The sequence below is a fragment of the Delphinapterus leucas genome, chromosome 2 (assembly GCF_059928025.1).
Source record: "Delphinapterus leucas isolate spDelLeu-1000000601 "Yukka" chromosome 2, BTC_Dleu_Yukka2, whole genome shotgun sequence".
Taxonomy (NCBI): domain Eukaryota; kingdom Metazoa; phylum Chordata; class Mammalia; order Artiodactyla; family Monodontidae; genus Delphinapterus; species Delphinapterus leucas.
This window is the reverse complement of record NC_143130.1, coordinates 106,607,976-106,622,052: the sequence shown is the minus strand read 5'-3', so window position 1 is coordinate 106,622,052 and position 14,077 is coordinate 106,607,976. Positions and strand designations below refer to the sequence as shown.

The window sequence follows — 14,077 nt, the reverse complement described above, 5'->3', positions numbered from 1 at the left end:
AGCTGGTGTTCTGTAAGCTTACATTTAAACATGGTAACAAGAATAAATGTTCATTTTCAAAAAAAAAAAAGAGTCATGTACCACAATGTTCATTTACAATAGCCAGAACATGGAAGAAACCTGAGTGTCCATTGACAAATGAATGGATAAAGAAGATGTGGCACATATATTCAATGGAATATTACTCAGCCATAGAAAGAAACGAAATTGAGTTATTTGTAGTGAGGTGGATGGACCTAGAGTCTGTCATACAGAGTGAAGCAAGTCAAAAAGAGAATAACAAATACTGTATGCTAACACATATATATGGAATCTAAAATAAATGGTTCTGATGAACCTAGGGGCAGGACAGGAATAAAGGCACAGACGTAGAGAATGGACTTGAGGATACGGGGAAGGGACAGGGCTGGGACAAAGTGAGAGAATAACACTGACATATATACACTACCAAATGTAAAATAGATAGCTAGTGGGAAGCAGCTGCATAGCACTGGGAGATCAGCTCGGTGTTTTGCCACCACCTAGAGGGGTGGGAAAAGGAGGGTGGGAGGGAGACTCTAGAGGGAGGGGATATGGGGATATATGTATACATATAGCTGATTCACGTTGTTACACAGCAGAAACTAACACAACATTGTAGAGCAATTATACTACAATAAAGATGTTAAAAAAAAAGTGAGTAGCTTCATCACTGGCATTAGAGCTAACAAGAAAAATCATATTTCCATTGACGCAGAAAAGGCTTGTGACAAAACACAGTATACGTTCATGTTAAAAATACTTAAAAAAGTAACTAATAGCTAATTCCTTAACATAAAAAAATGCATATGCCACAACCTCAGAGCAGCACCTACTTCTGGGGAAATGCTAGAAGCTTTCTTATTAAAGTTAGGAGAAAGACAAAGATGTCCACTACCTTTACCACTATTTAGCATTGTGTTGGAGCTACTACATAAAGCAGTCGGCCAAGAGAAAAAACAATTAGAAGCATAATAATTGGAAAGAAACAGGTAAAATATCATCTGCATATTTGCAGGTGAAGTAATGATATATCAGAAAACCTAAAAGAAGAAAAGCCACTATCAGAAGACAGCTAAACAACAATTTAAAAGTAGCTTTTATAGCATTCATATGCAAAAATAAAAAACAGTTAAAAGAAATGTGGAAGAAATGAGCACATTGTCTGTTGCATGAAATTAAAAAGAGAGAGAAAGGAAAGAACATTTTTTTTTTTTTTTGCGTTGCGCGGGCCTCTCACTGTTGTGGCCTCTCCCGTTGCAGAGCACAGGCTCCAGACACGCAGACTCAGCGGCCATGGCTCACGGGCCTAGCCGCTCCGCTGCATGTGGGATTTTCCCCGACCGGGGCATGAGCCCGTGTCCCCTGCATCGGCAGGCGGACTCTCAACCACTGCGCCACCAGGGAAGCCCAAGAACATTCTTAAGTACAAGTTAAGACTAAGCAGATAGGTCAATTAAATGGAATAGCAAATCAATAATTAAGCCTAATTGTATATGGAAATTTAGTATATGTTAAAGACAGTATCTCAGATCAGTGGGGAAGAATGAGTTCTCAGTAAGTATATTGTGACAAGTGTGTTAGTGAGAGTGGCCCATTGTATTTTACTTAAAAATTTTTTTCTTTATTTTTATTGTATTATTTTTGGCTATGCTGCAAGGCATGTGGGATCTATTTCCCTGATCAGGAATTGAACCCATGCCCCCTACAGTGGAAGTGCAGAGTCCTGACCACTGGACTGCCAGGGAATTCCCTGTCCTATTTTAGACCAGTAGTCTTTAAACTGGGATTCCTATACTCTTGAAATTATATGAAGGTTTGCCAAGGTTTATGTAGGCATAGATAATTCTAATGGAATCTAGTCATGTGTGTGTGTGTGGGCGTGTGTGTGTGTGTATGGGTTTGTGTATTTTTCCCTAAAACTGCTTTAGAACATGCTTGAGATCCAGATGTCATGCTGCCTCTTTCCCATTTCACTTTCCCCTCTTAACTTTCCCTTAAAAAAACCTCCACCATCCTGAATCTTACTATGGTACATTGCTGCAGAGTCTAAAATCTCCAAGGTACCAAAGAAGTAAGCGATTCATTGGCTCCTGGCTTCTGAGGGAAAGTCCTGAACAGCTAGGCAAGAAATATTGCAAGACAGGGAGGTGTTTTAACTAGGCAGCAACATCGAGACAAGATTCCTTGATCTTATGTATCTATCTATCTATCTATCTGTCTGTCATCTTAGAATTCAGAAATAAATTGGTGGTCACTGAAACCCATCGTGTAACATCATTGTTTGAATTGAAAAACAAAGTCAAACTTTTTATGAGAAAAAAATAAGTCTTATGTGGCAGGTTTGTTTGACAATGTGGGGTATGGGAGAAACAGAAGAATTAAGGAGGAGTCCCAGGATTTCTGGTAAGGTGAATTATATTGCCATTTTTTTTTGAGATGGAAAAGAGTGAGGGAAGAACCTATGGGGGGAAATTAGGCCTTCTGTTAAGCATATGTTAGATGCCAATTAGATATCCAGTGTAGATGTTTCATAGATTACAGTATATATGAGCCTGGCTTTCAATAGAGAAGGTTGGGATGAAAATGTAAATTTGTGTGTCATCAATGTATAAATAGTCATTAAAGCCATATCCCTAGATGAGATTGTAGGGGAGCTAAAGCTTTACCTGTTCCCTCTTAGGTTCTCCATCTGGACCTGAGAAGTAAGTTGACATAAAACAGGTTAACAGGAGAAAAGCATAGAGATTTTATTTAATAATTTTTACATGTACGTGGGGGTCCTCATAGAAAAATGAAGACCCAAAGTGACTAGGCTTAAGTGCTTTTATACTAGTGGCCTGTTTTGGGGTGGCATGTCCTGAACCCCTCCAAGATCATTTGAAGAGAATAAATGTTTGAGGACTGAGCTCTGAGAAAACACAACATGTAGAGACCAGCAAGAGGAGGAAGATATAGGAAAAGGAGACTGAGCAGGAGCATTTTGCAAGGAAGAAGGCAAACCAGGAGAATGTGGAGTTCCAGAATCCAGGCAAAGATGGTGTTTCAGGGAGAGAGTAGCCATAATGCCACATTCTTCGGAGACACTCAATAAGATAAGGAATGGTAATGCATCATTGGATTTGTTGATATAAAACTCACTGGTGGGCTTCCCTGGTGGCGCAGTGGTAGAGAATCCGCCTGCCAATGCAGGGGACACGGGTTCGAGCCCTGGTCTGGGAGGATCCCACATGCCACGGAGCAACTGGGCCCGTGAGCCACAACTACTGAGCCTGCGCATCTGGAGCCTGTGCTCCGCAACAAGAGAGGCCGCGATAGTGAGAGGCCCACGCACTGCGATGAAGAGTGGCCCCCACTTGCTGCAACTAGAGAAAGGCCTCGCACAGAAACGAAGACCCAACACAGCCATAAATAAATAAATAAAATTTAAAACTCACTGGTGACCTCAGCAAGAGTGATTTCAACGGAATGGTAGGGATGAAAACCTGACTGTAGTGGGTTCAAGTAAGAAAGGTGTTAGGGAGTAGAGCTGATACATTTAGAATACTTTTGAAAATGATTTTTTATTGTGGTAGAAGTCACATAATAGAAAACATACTATTTTAACCGTCTTTAACTGTACAGTTCAGTGGCACTAAGTACATTCACATCGTTGTGCAGCTCCCACCATCATCCATCTCCTGAATTTTTCAGCTTCCTAAACTGAAACTCTGTCCCCCACTAAACACTAACTCCCCATTCCCGAGACACAAGGAGCAAAAAGACTATAACCTGTTTTTACCCACTGAACCACTAATTCCAGTTCTAGGATGCTGTTCTAATAAAATGATGAGAAAATGAAATTCAAATTTTTATTTAAAGGCGTATACCATAATGCTATTTAAAATGATGAAACACTGGAAAAAAATAATCAAGATATCCCCAAACAGGAAAATTATAAACTTAAGTGTGGTATATCTATGGTGTAGAATAGTAGATAATGAATTCAAGCTATGAATACAAGGTATTTTTAATGACAAAAGTGAGTGTTAATAAAAAGGACATAAAATTGTCTCTATGATGTAACAATGTGCAAAATTGTGAAAAAGATAGAAATAAGTAAAAATAATGAGTGCTTGTCTATGTGGCAGAGTTGTGGATCTTTTCAGTATTTTTCTAATTTGTTCCAATCAGAAATGCATAAAACATACATAGGATTAACCTGGTTCATATTTACTATAAGACGAGTGATGATCTGTATCTACATAACTCTAGTTATTTTGATGGAAAAATGCTTCTCAGCACCATAAATTCAGCTCATAAAATAGTACAAAACCAAAAGGCTCCCCCCCACCTTCTTCTGTAGTAATTATGGATCTATTTGTTGTAAATGACAGAATCTCAGCTCATGCTGGCTTGTTCCTAATGAGAGTATTTTGACTTTTGCTGTTCCAGGCAGAGCTGGATATAGGCTCTGACGATGCTCTCAGATCTGTCTTTCTTCATATTTCTGCATTGTCTTTCTCTATATTTTAGGCTAAGGTGTGAATGTTGTTCCCTAAAATGGTCCAGTGATTAACTTCCACAGCTCACAATGAAATGGCAGCTCTACTGTGTAGAAAAAAACACGAAAACCACAGATATCCACTTAAATGAATCTGTCTGCAAAGCAGATGTCTTCATGGCTTGCATCTTTGTGCTTACCCTCTTTTCCACAATTGTTTCTAGTTTTCAGAGTCTGTGAGCCTATTCTAGTAACTCTTTCAAATTTCAATGTTAATGACAGATTAAAGCAAATCTTGAATAGTCTCTTTTGGACAGATCTTCTCTGTCCATGGTCTATTCTTATTTCCCCTCCCTTTCACTTAAATTGTTCTTGGTCTCTTCCACCATTCAAGACCCCAAATACAGCATTACTCAACATTCAGTTGTATATAGTATATAGCATTACCCAACATTCAGCACCAAGAAAACGTTTCCTTGATGAAACAACGGTGAGTGGGACTATTCTAAATGTATGGGTTGCTTTTCTGGGATGGATCATAGACATTTCATGAAAGTAAAATGTACTAACTTTGACTGGAAGTTACCACATCTCTCACTTCATCCATCACTGAGTGTTACAGAAAGTCTTTTATTCAATAAAATAATTTCTCTTCCTCACGCTTCTCAGTTTCTATTTTTGAAGAAAGCCTCTCTCTTTCTGAACGATGTGGATATAAACTAAATCACCAAACGGTGGAATAACAATTTTAGTTTTACTACGGTGTTGTTGTCTATTTTTTATGTGCTTACTTGATTCTCAACCCTGCACCACTTAATAGAAAAATGGAGCTATAAGACCCCTAAAAATTTAGTATATTGCTGCCTGAAGGAATATCCTTTTTTAAGTACATCAAACCATGCTCTTCTAAGAGTGAACCAAATTAGACAACAAACATGTTTGTGATGATAAAAGGCACAGTGGGGGTAAGTTAGAAATTAGCCTTAATGTTGAAGGACTATCTGCCTGGCTTATCCTTGTGGCAACTCAGTACCCTGAAGAGCAGGGAAGTAGATGGGAACATATCTAAACTATACCAGTACAAGTACTGAGGAGGGCAAAATCTCACATGAATTCTGGAGTTATTTTCAGTGAAAATCATGCAAGGGTTTTTGCAGCCAGATGAGGAAGAGAACAAAGTACAAAGCAAAGCAGAATGTAGTTATTTTTATTTGTTTGGTCTGTATTATTTGACTTAAAAGTTTGTCCTTTACGGGAGGTTAATGAATGCAGAGAAGCTATTAGTCTCCCCCTACGTCTAAACAAAACTCATGCTGCAAAGTGATCATAAAATTGCAACACATTGGGAAAGTGTTCAGATTTTTCCTTTCCTGCAATATGGCGATTAGTTGGTGGTAGAATTGCTCAGGGAAAACGAAATTTATTTGTTCATTGAATCAATCATTATGGAAATCCAGTTTTTCTATACATTTAGAAGTGTGCTTGTAAAAGTAAATCTTTGATATTATCTACCAGTTTAAATTTAGATTAATAGCTCATTCTAAAAAACAATTTCAAGATATTCCTTAATGTTGCTTATGCTAAAGACAGGTAATCTCATGACATGTTGTATTTTTATCTGGAAAGAAACCCAGTTCTGAGCTGTGTGTGGCCCTCTTGGATGAACTACTGCCTCAAGCTAACATTTCATATTATCTCACAGTACCATCCAATAAAAATTGTCCCTTTCAGTAATATTAAAAACTTTTAATTTCTGAAACTCTTCTTGCTTATTGTTTCTTGATCTTTGCTCTTAATAAGTTTATCCTGCTTGGAATGTGTTCTCCTACCATTTTCCTCACTTAAATTCCTACACATGCGTCAAGTAAAAATTCAAAATCCAATTTCCATGAATTTGGAAGTGATTTTTTTTTTTAATCTGTGGTGTATTTTACAAGCTTTTTGGTTGTTCAGTTCTTTCACGGTATTTTCCCTCATTTAAAACTTAAAATTCTTAGTTTGGTGCAAAATCATATTGTTTTGTAATCGTTTCTGCAAATCACTGGAAAATGGACATTCCACTTTTCTTTGACTAGTTCCTGTAATGAGGAATATTTTACACCTCAAGGCAATCTGTTTTGTTTTGAAAAACCTCTAATTGTTCATTTTTCCTTATAGGGAGCTGAAATTAGTTTCCATACAAATTCTAACCATTGGCTATAAATTTGCCTGTATATATGGGTATAAATATTATCAGCCATTCATTCTTTCAACCATTGTTCGGTGAATGCTTATTGGTAAAAAAAAATTGATATCTTCATAAAGCTTAAATCTAATGAGAGAGATATTCCTATGACTGTTAGGTAGTAAGCTCTTTGTGTACAAGCATCATTCGTAAAATATTTTTATATTGCCTAACGAAGTGTGCAGAAAGGGGGAAACAGAACAACCTCAGGTATGAATTCTGAGAAACATCATTTGTGTGAAAGTGAGTGCCTCCTTCTGTGGGGTTGTGAACAGACTGAATGTGGGCGGGGTCCCCATGATTACAGAGCAGAAGGTGGAGTCTGAGCCTATGACCTGCACAGAGATATGTTCTTCTTAATGGTTGGAACTCTCACTCTTGCTGCGTGTGTGACTGTGTTAAAAATAGAAACCTCTCCCTCCTGGCACTTGTGGACTGGGGATGCTGCTCCACTTTCTGTTGGCTCTCTTCCCTGTTCAGAGAGAGGAACAGACACAGAATACTAGACATCAACTCTCCACTTATTCAATGATTCATTTCATTTTTTCCAACTTTTCTGGAAACAAGCAAGCAAAATTTACTTTTAAAGGACTAACACAAGACCTGAATAAATGAAGAGGCATATAATATTCTTGGGTAGGAGAACATAATATCCTAAAATGTCAGTTTCCAATGTGATTCCAACCAGAATCCCATTTGTTTGAACCAAACTAAATAAGTGAGAACAAATGCCTTGGAATTGTTAACTATATTTTGAAAAAGAATATTAAGATTGGGTTTTCTTTTTATGACATAAAAACTTACTCTGAACAAAACAGTACAGCATAGGCACAGCCTGCTCAGGTGACACCGACAAGAAACCACCCACCAGCCTCAAGACCACTGAGAACACTGAAATTAAGAAACCAACAGTCTTTCCTTTGCAAAAGAAAAAAGAAAGAGAAAAGAAATCTAAGATGCCCATGGGAACCAACCACTTTCAGGATTCTGTATTCTCTGTACTGTTTGCCTTCACAGAACATGCCAACATCCTGAAAATAACATAGGCTGAGACCCTGAGTCTTTTAAGCTACTAAGTCTCAGGAGATTTGTGTTCAGCTCCCACTGTAGTCTTAGTCACTGTGTCACTCAGAGCACAGAAGTACTTGGCCGAGTCTTTCCAATGGGCTGATGTTTTCCTCAGGTGGAAGGACTTCTCACTCCTCCTAAATTCAGCCTCAAAACCTTTGATACCTGAGACAAGGCTGTTTCCAGATGTGTACTTCAGGAGAAGCTGGAGTCCTTGATTGGGGTACTGCACGTACCAGAAGAGATAGGACGAAACAGAAGATGAGTTGCACCTCAGCTCCAGACGGGCTCCTTCAGAGACAGTGATGTGGCCGTCAGGCTGTGTCACCGACTGGGCTCCTGCTCCTTCTGAAACATCAATGCTGAATCAGTGAACTCAGTCGGAACAAAAAGTCTCTATTCAAAGTCAGTCCAAAGCAATGTTCCATGTGTGGACAAGAGAGTAAAATGGAACAGTACTCACTCAGGAACAGGAGCACCTCAAGCATCAAGGTGAACACCAAGGTCATGGTGGAGCAGTGAGGAGGCAGTGAGCTCCTTTCTGGGAGATCCTCCACAAACAAGAGTCTGAGGACTGGTGGACTTGAAGCCAGGTTGCTGTGAGGTTGAGAAGGAATGACACAGGATTTAGATTTCTTCTTCTGATGGACGTTGTAAGGTGTGTTGGGAGAGAGGCTGTCTTAACAAGACTGCCTGCCTCTGGCGTCTGAGATGCTGTACATGTCATTGTGCAAAAAGTGGTGTCAGAATATCTCTTTAAACTGTAGGGAAGGAAGGTTTTTGTGAGATTATTCTGATCTTAATGTAGAAAACCATTTCCAGATTACACAACAGCCCCCTCTATTGGTCAGATAGAGAAAGAAAGAGCAGTTCACAATTTTTGTGAACCTTCCTCACCTCCTTCCTGCCAGGAACCCAAAAGTCTCCGAAAGGAGTGGCAAGCACTGCAGAACGTGGCTGCTCTGAATGTGGTCTGCAGGTGAGTAGCATCTGCATCACCGGGGAGCTATTCTGAATGCAGAAGCTCAGGCCCTACCCAGACTTCCTGAGTCAGAATCTGCATTTTAATAAGATTCCTGCGCACATTAGAATTTGAGAAACACTTGTCTAGATGAAGGAGGTTAAAAAAAATACCTTTTGGATTTAATAATAAAGAGATCATTGGTATTTGTGAGAAAAAACAGATTGGTTACAGGAGAGGCATGTATGAATTTGGAGGAATATTAAATATTTTTTAAGAGGAGCATGCTTGAATATTTTAAATGATGAGAAGAAATCAGTAGCAAGAAAGTCCTGAAGAACCAGACCATAGAGTTTGGACGATCAGTGGGCTGAGGTGCCAGAGAAGTCAAAGTGAATGGAGTGGGTGAAGCGTTTGGCCAGAGGCACACTATTTAAAAGGAAGAGAGACATCTTTTTTATTTTTAGGGGAGGGAAAGTGAATTATATGTGTAAAAGCAGCAATGTTTAATGTGGAAAGCAGAAAGTTGAGGAAGATTCATTTAATGATATGAGTTGTCTTTACGGTCATCTACCATGACTCATCAAAAGGTCCTGGGTAAGCTGTACTCAGAGCGAAGAGAGCCAAAGGAGATATCAGAAAGTATAGAAATGATACGTTATAAAAACATACAGAATTTTCACACACCATTTCATTTACAATTGATGTAAAAAACCACGAATATATGGAGACAAACTTCTGTATGGCTGTGTTGATACATATGCTTAGATGGGGGCACATTGTCCTCCTGGGACGATGGTTTAAGTAAGAACCAGGTGTAAGAGTGGGAAACATAGCCATGTGTTGGCTTGAGGGATATAATGAAGTAGAAGTATCTTCAAGTGTTCCCGCAGTGGAAGGTTTCCAACCCACTCATATAAACCAGCTTCACAAACCAGCTCTCATTAATCAGTGCACTTGTCAAAAGTAAACTGTGGTCAAGCTGTAGGCATATCTACTGAATGGTTCTTATAAGTCACGGACAATAATAACAGCTGGGATTAAAGAATAATATGTATGGGCCCCTATCCTTGACGAATTTGGACAAGTGAAGAGTTAAAACCAACAAATATTCTTAGCATAGTAGATATGTGCTCTTACAAAACTGTGTACAGAACACTAAAAGAGGGAGAGCGCAAATAAATATAATTTATGTAACCTGGAAAATCTTTTAAAAAGTAAATGTGACATTTACTGGGTCCTGAAGATTGAGTAGGATTTTGCCAACTTGAGAAAGAAATAATATTTATAAGAAGAAAATATGAGAGTGAGTTCATTTGATATGGCTGATGTTCAGAAATCTTGGTGTAATACTGGGGAGGAGGATGAACACTTACTGGAAGCAATACTGTAGATGGCCACATACACCTTGGTTTTTACTTTTGGGTCATGGGGAGCCATAGAAGGTCCTGAAATAGAACAGCAATCTAATCTGATGTGTATTTTAGAATGATAACTTCAGGGATAGATTTAGGAAGTAAGAGCTCATGGATAGGGGATACATTTCAGAAGTTATTCCAACCAACTCAGTGAGAGATTATGAGCACCTGGATGAGGATAGTAACAAGGCAAGTAAAAAGAGGTGGTTGGGGCTTCCCTGGTGGCGCAGTGGTTGAGAGTCCGCCTGCCGATGCAGGGGATACGGGTTCGTGCCCCGGTCCGGGAAGATCCCACATGCCGCGGAGCAGCTAGGCCCGTGAGCCATGGCCGCTGAGCCTGCGCGTCCGGAGCCTGTGCTCCACAACGGGAGAGGCCACAACAGTGAGAGGCCCACGTACCGCAAAAAAAAAAAAGAAAGAAAAAAGAGGTGGTTGAATGTGAGAAATATTTAGAAGACAGAATTGATATGACTTCATATATCAGTCAACTTTGACTAGGGTAATGCTCAGTACAAACAACCTCACAATCTCAGTGGCTCACAAGAACAAAGTTTACTGAGTTGTCCATGGTATGTTAGTTGTGGGTCAACTGCAGTCCCAGCACTCTGAGGCTCTGCTCCTGGATACAGGACGATTCCGTTCTGCTACTATGAGTTATCTTTCCATTCTGGACCTTGCGTCTTCTTCGCATTATGGATAAAAGCTGAAAGGACAACCACTACCTGGTAAGTGCAGGGAAGAAACAAAAGAAGACATGCCATGTGAATATATTTAGTTTTAGCTATGATATACCATACTTTCTATCCACACACATTCCATTGGTCAAAGCTGGTCACATTGCCGTGTCCAAAGTCCACAGTGAGGCCAAGTACAGAAAATATACTCCAGCTAAAGATTAGCATAGTAAGGGTGAGAGAGCATGAATAGTCAACACATAATACACTCTAATGCTCTTGGAAATGAGCTACATGAGAGTGAGCTTATAGGGCACTCGGATGTTAACTCCCTTATGGAAAAGAAGGTATATTCACTTCAAAATCTTTAAGAAAGTTTTTTGTGAAAACCTAGGAGAAATCAATAAAAACTTATTTGCTTTTCCCATTTGTCTTCTTTGTTCTTTCTTTTTGTGTTGAAGAACATGCCTTCAATGAAGTAGGATGTAGCAACCAGTGGTGAATATTACCCTACTTTAATCAGATTAGTTTAGAAAGGTTTGAGTAACTATCTAGTTCACTTGGAATCATGGCAAAAGAGGAGGCTAGGAATCTGATTCAATGATATGACCAGTATACTGGTGGGAATGGAGGTGAGTGATGTGTAATGACAGTCCCGTTAGTTGACGGAGCTACAGTGACTGGAACGCTTGTTTATCTATCATTGCATTTCCTCCTGGTTATAGAAAACACTGTAATTCATTGAATTTGCCTTTTCCACCTCACACATGGCTCTTCTCAGTGCTGGTACCAGAGCAGCACCAGGCACAGGTTTGGGCATGGGCTGCAGAGGCCTGAAGGGCACTGTGTGCAGGCACAGAGAGATGTGGCTGAGTCTTCAGCCTGGGATCCTTTGATGAACATGCAGCTGTAACCCTCCTTAGTATTCAGAGTGATTCTTACTTATCCTTCCTCCTTTTCATCCTCATTTAAAGTCATTAAAACAGGTCCTTAGGGCTTTTTCCAGCTTCCCATCTATACCAGTGTAAAGCATAAAAAGAGCTGGAAGGAAAATTGCAGGTGAAATTGCTGCTCCCTCCTTCCTGAACATGCGGAGATGGAGAAATCTGTTCCACACTCAATATGCTGCTCGTTTCTGTTCAGAAAGACAGGCTCAGACATACACTGATCTCTCTACACAGCATTCATTGTCTTCACACATTCCCAGATAGAACCTAGAGTTATGTGACTACATCCCCCTCCTTCTCCATCACTGCCACATACTGTTCAGAATGTCTTCAGCAGCCCCTGGACTTAAGGCCAAGATGAAGTCACAGGATTAACAATGGAGCTGGCAAAGGATTCCTCTCCATTTATCCTGCCCAAGTATCCTCAGCAGAGGAATATTCTTCTTCAGAAAATAGGATTCTGCATCTGGTTGCCCAGCCAATCAGAGACAAGACCCCATACAAGTCCTAGAAACACACCAACAATTTCTGACCTAGACTCAGTTTCCTGTCACTCAAAAGGAGGGCTCAAACACTGCTTTCTTGAGACCAACTTCACAAACAGTGAGGACATCCCCCATGAGTCCACAGCACAAAGAGAGCTGACAACCATTCAGAAGTGGGCTGCCTCATCGTGCACAGCAATTATTCAACTTGAGAGAGATTGGGATGGCAATTTGTGGCAGGAAAAACACTTTAGTTAGGAATCTTTTATATGAACTTTCAACAAAATTTCTAAAACTTTCAAATCCTCATATTATAAATGTGCACACATACCATGTGCTAAATTATCTATTGCTTTATGTACATTATTCGAATACAGAAATCACACAATAGAATTACTCTTTCCCAATTTACAAACAGAAAAACTAAAGCTGAAAGAGATTGAGGAATTCACTCCAGGTCAAACATCTGGTAATAACTAGAACACATATCTATCTGGTAAGGAGTCCATGGTGTTTGGAATCTGCCATGCCGCTTACATTTCTGATACTCAGTAAATGTTTTAAATGGTAGAGAAGATATGTTCTAAAAATAACAGGAGTCTACTCTTTGGGTTTCTTTCTACTAGCCAAAAAATGGAACAACTTAAATGTACTGAATGACTCCATTTACATGAAATGTTCAGAAAAGGAACCTATGGAGATATAAAGTAGATCACTGGTTGCCTGTGACCAGTTATCGGAACAGGGATTAACTATAATTGAGCATGAAGGAGCTTTTTGTGGTGATAAAAGTGTTTAAACCTGGATTATTGTAATGGTTTCATAAGTCAGCTAATTTACCAAAAATCACTGAACTGTACATTCAAAATGGATGAATTTTGTGGAATGTCAATTTTACCTCCAATAGCGTTGTTTAAAAGTAAGTAAGAATTATGTTCTATCTTGCCCGTGTCACAGTCCAGGAATAAGGCTAGTTTGATTGAACATACGCATATTAGTTTAAACAGTCATGTTGTGCCCAGAATGTCCTTAAGAGATCTGAAAATTATGAAATCAATACTCTCTGTTCCCTGTGAGCTTAAAAAACAGCTGGAAAAGAAAAAAAAGACATCCAGGGGAAATTTAACAGTACAAGATAGCAGTAATTAAGATTGTTCAGAATGTAAATCTGCTTCTGGAAATTTGGCAGTGTAAATTGACTACATAACCTTCTTTCCAGTGAACAACTGAAATAAATAAAGGAAAGAGCATGGGGAAGGTACTAAACTCAGGGAACAGTACCTTCCACACACTCAAATAGTGTTCTGGAAAGTGGAACAGGATTGGAAGATATCTCAGTGGCTAACCTCTGACTTTCCTTCCCAAGAAAAGAGATGCCACTGTGGTTAATAAAGGAAATCCTGAAAAACCTCATTAATGTCTCCCAATTTAGAAGTGCAAAGGCTGAGGTTAGGGATGGACTGCTAGACAAACAGAAACTAGTACAAGTGACGTTCCTTTTTTTTTTTTTCTCCAGATCAGACCACTTGATGAATAGGATAGTGTGCGTACGTCCACACCATCATAAAGCCTACTTGCTGTGAAGCGTATTTCTGATGAAAATACTGATCCACTGAAAAATTCACCCGGATATTGGAAGGTATGTGTCCAGAATAAGACAGGAATACCTCCAACAGCCTTGACATTCATGCAACTAGTAAGGTAGAATCCTGTAATCTACAGCAACCCACCTTACCTGAAATCGAGGAGAAGCCAATTGATCACTAGATATATTGCATAAATTAAATCTTAGATGAAGT

At 39.4% G+C, this 14,077-nt stretch overlaps 1 protein-coding gene and 1 long non-coding RNA gene across 6 annotated transcripts in view; one reads left to right on the top strand and one right to left on the bottom strand.

Moving 5' to 3' along the window:
* The window catches only part of LOC115803651 (sal-like protein 2), a 900,219-nt gene that overhangs the window by 228,143 nt on the left and 657,999 nt on the right, over nt 1-14,077 (top strand). For all 5 annotated transcript variants that reach the window (XR_016391489.1, XR_016391490.1, XR_016391491.1 and 2 more), the window contains exon 6: nt 13,795-13,917. The gene's annotated coding sequence lies outside the window, so the exon portion shown is untranslated. The remainder of the gene's footprint in view (nt 1-13,794; nt 13,918-14,077) is intronic.
* Nucleotides 7,455-8,969, bottom strand: LOC149750247 (uncharacterized). The gene is made up of 2 exons (XR_016391640.1): nt 8,257-8,969; nt 7,455-8,141 (listed from the first exon to the last, which is right to left on the bottom strand). It is a non-coding gene; the product is annotated as an uncharacterized LOC149750247 (long non-coding RNA).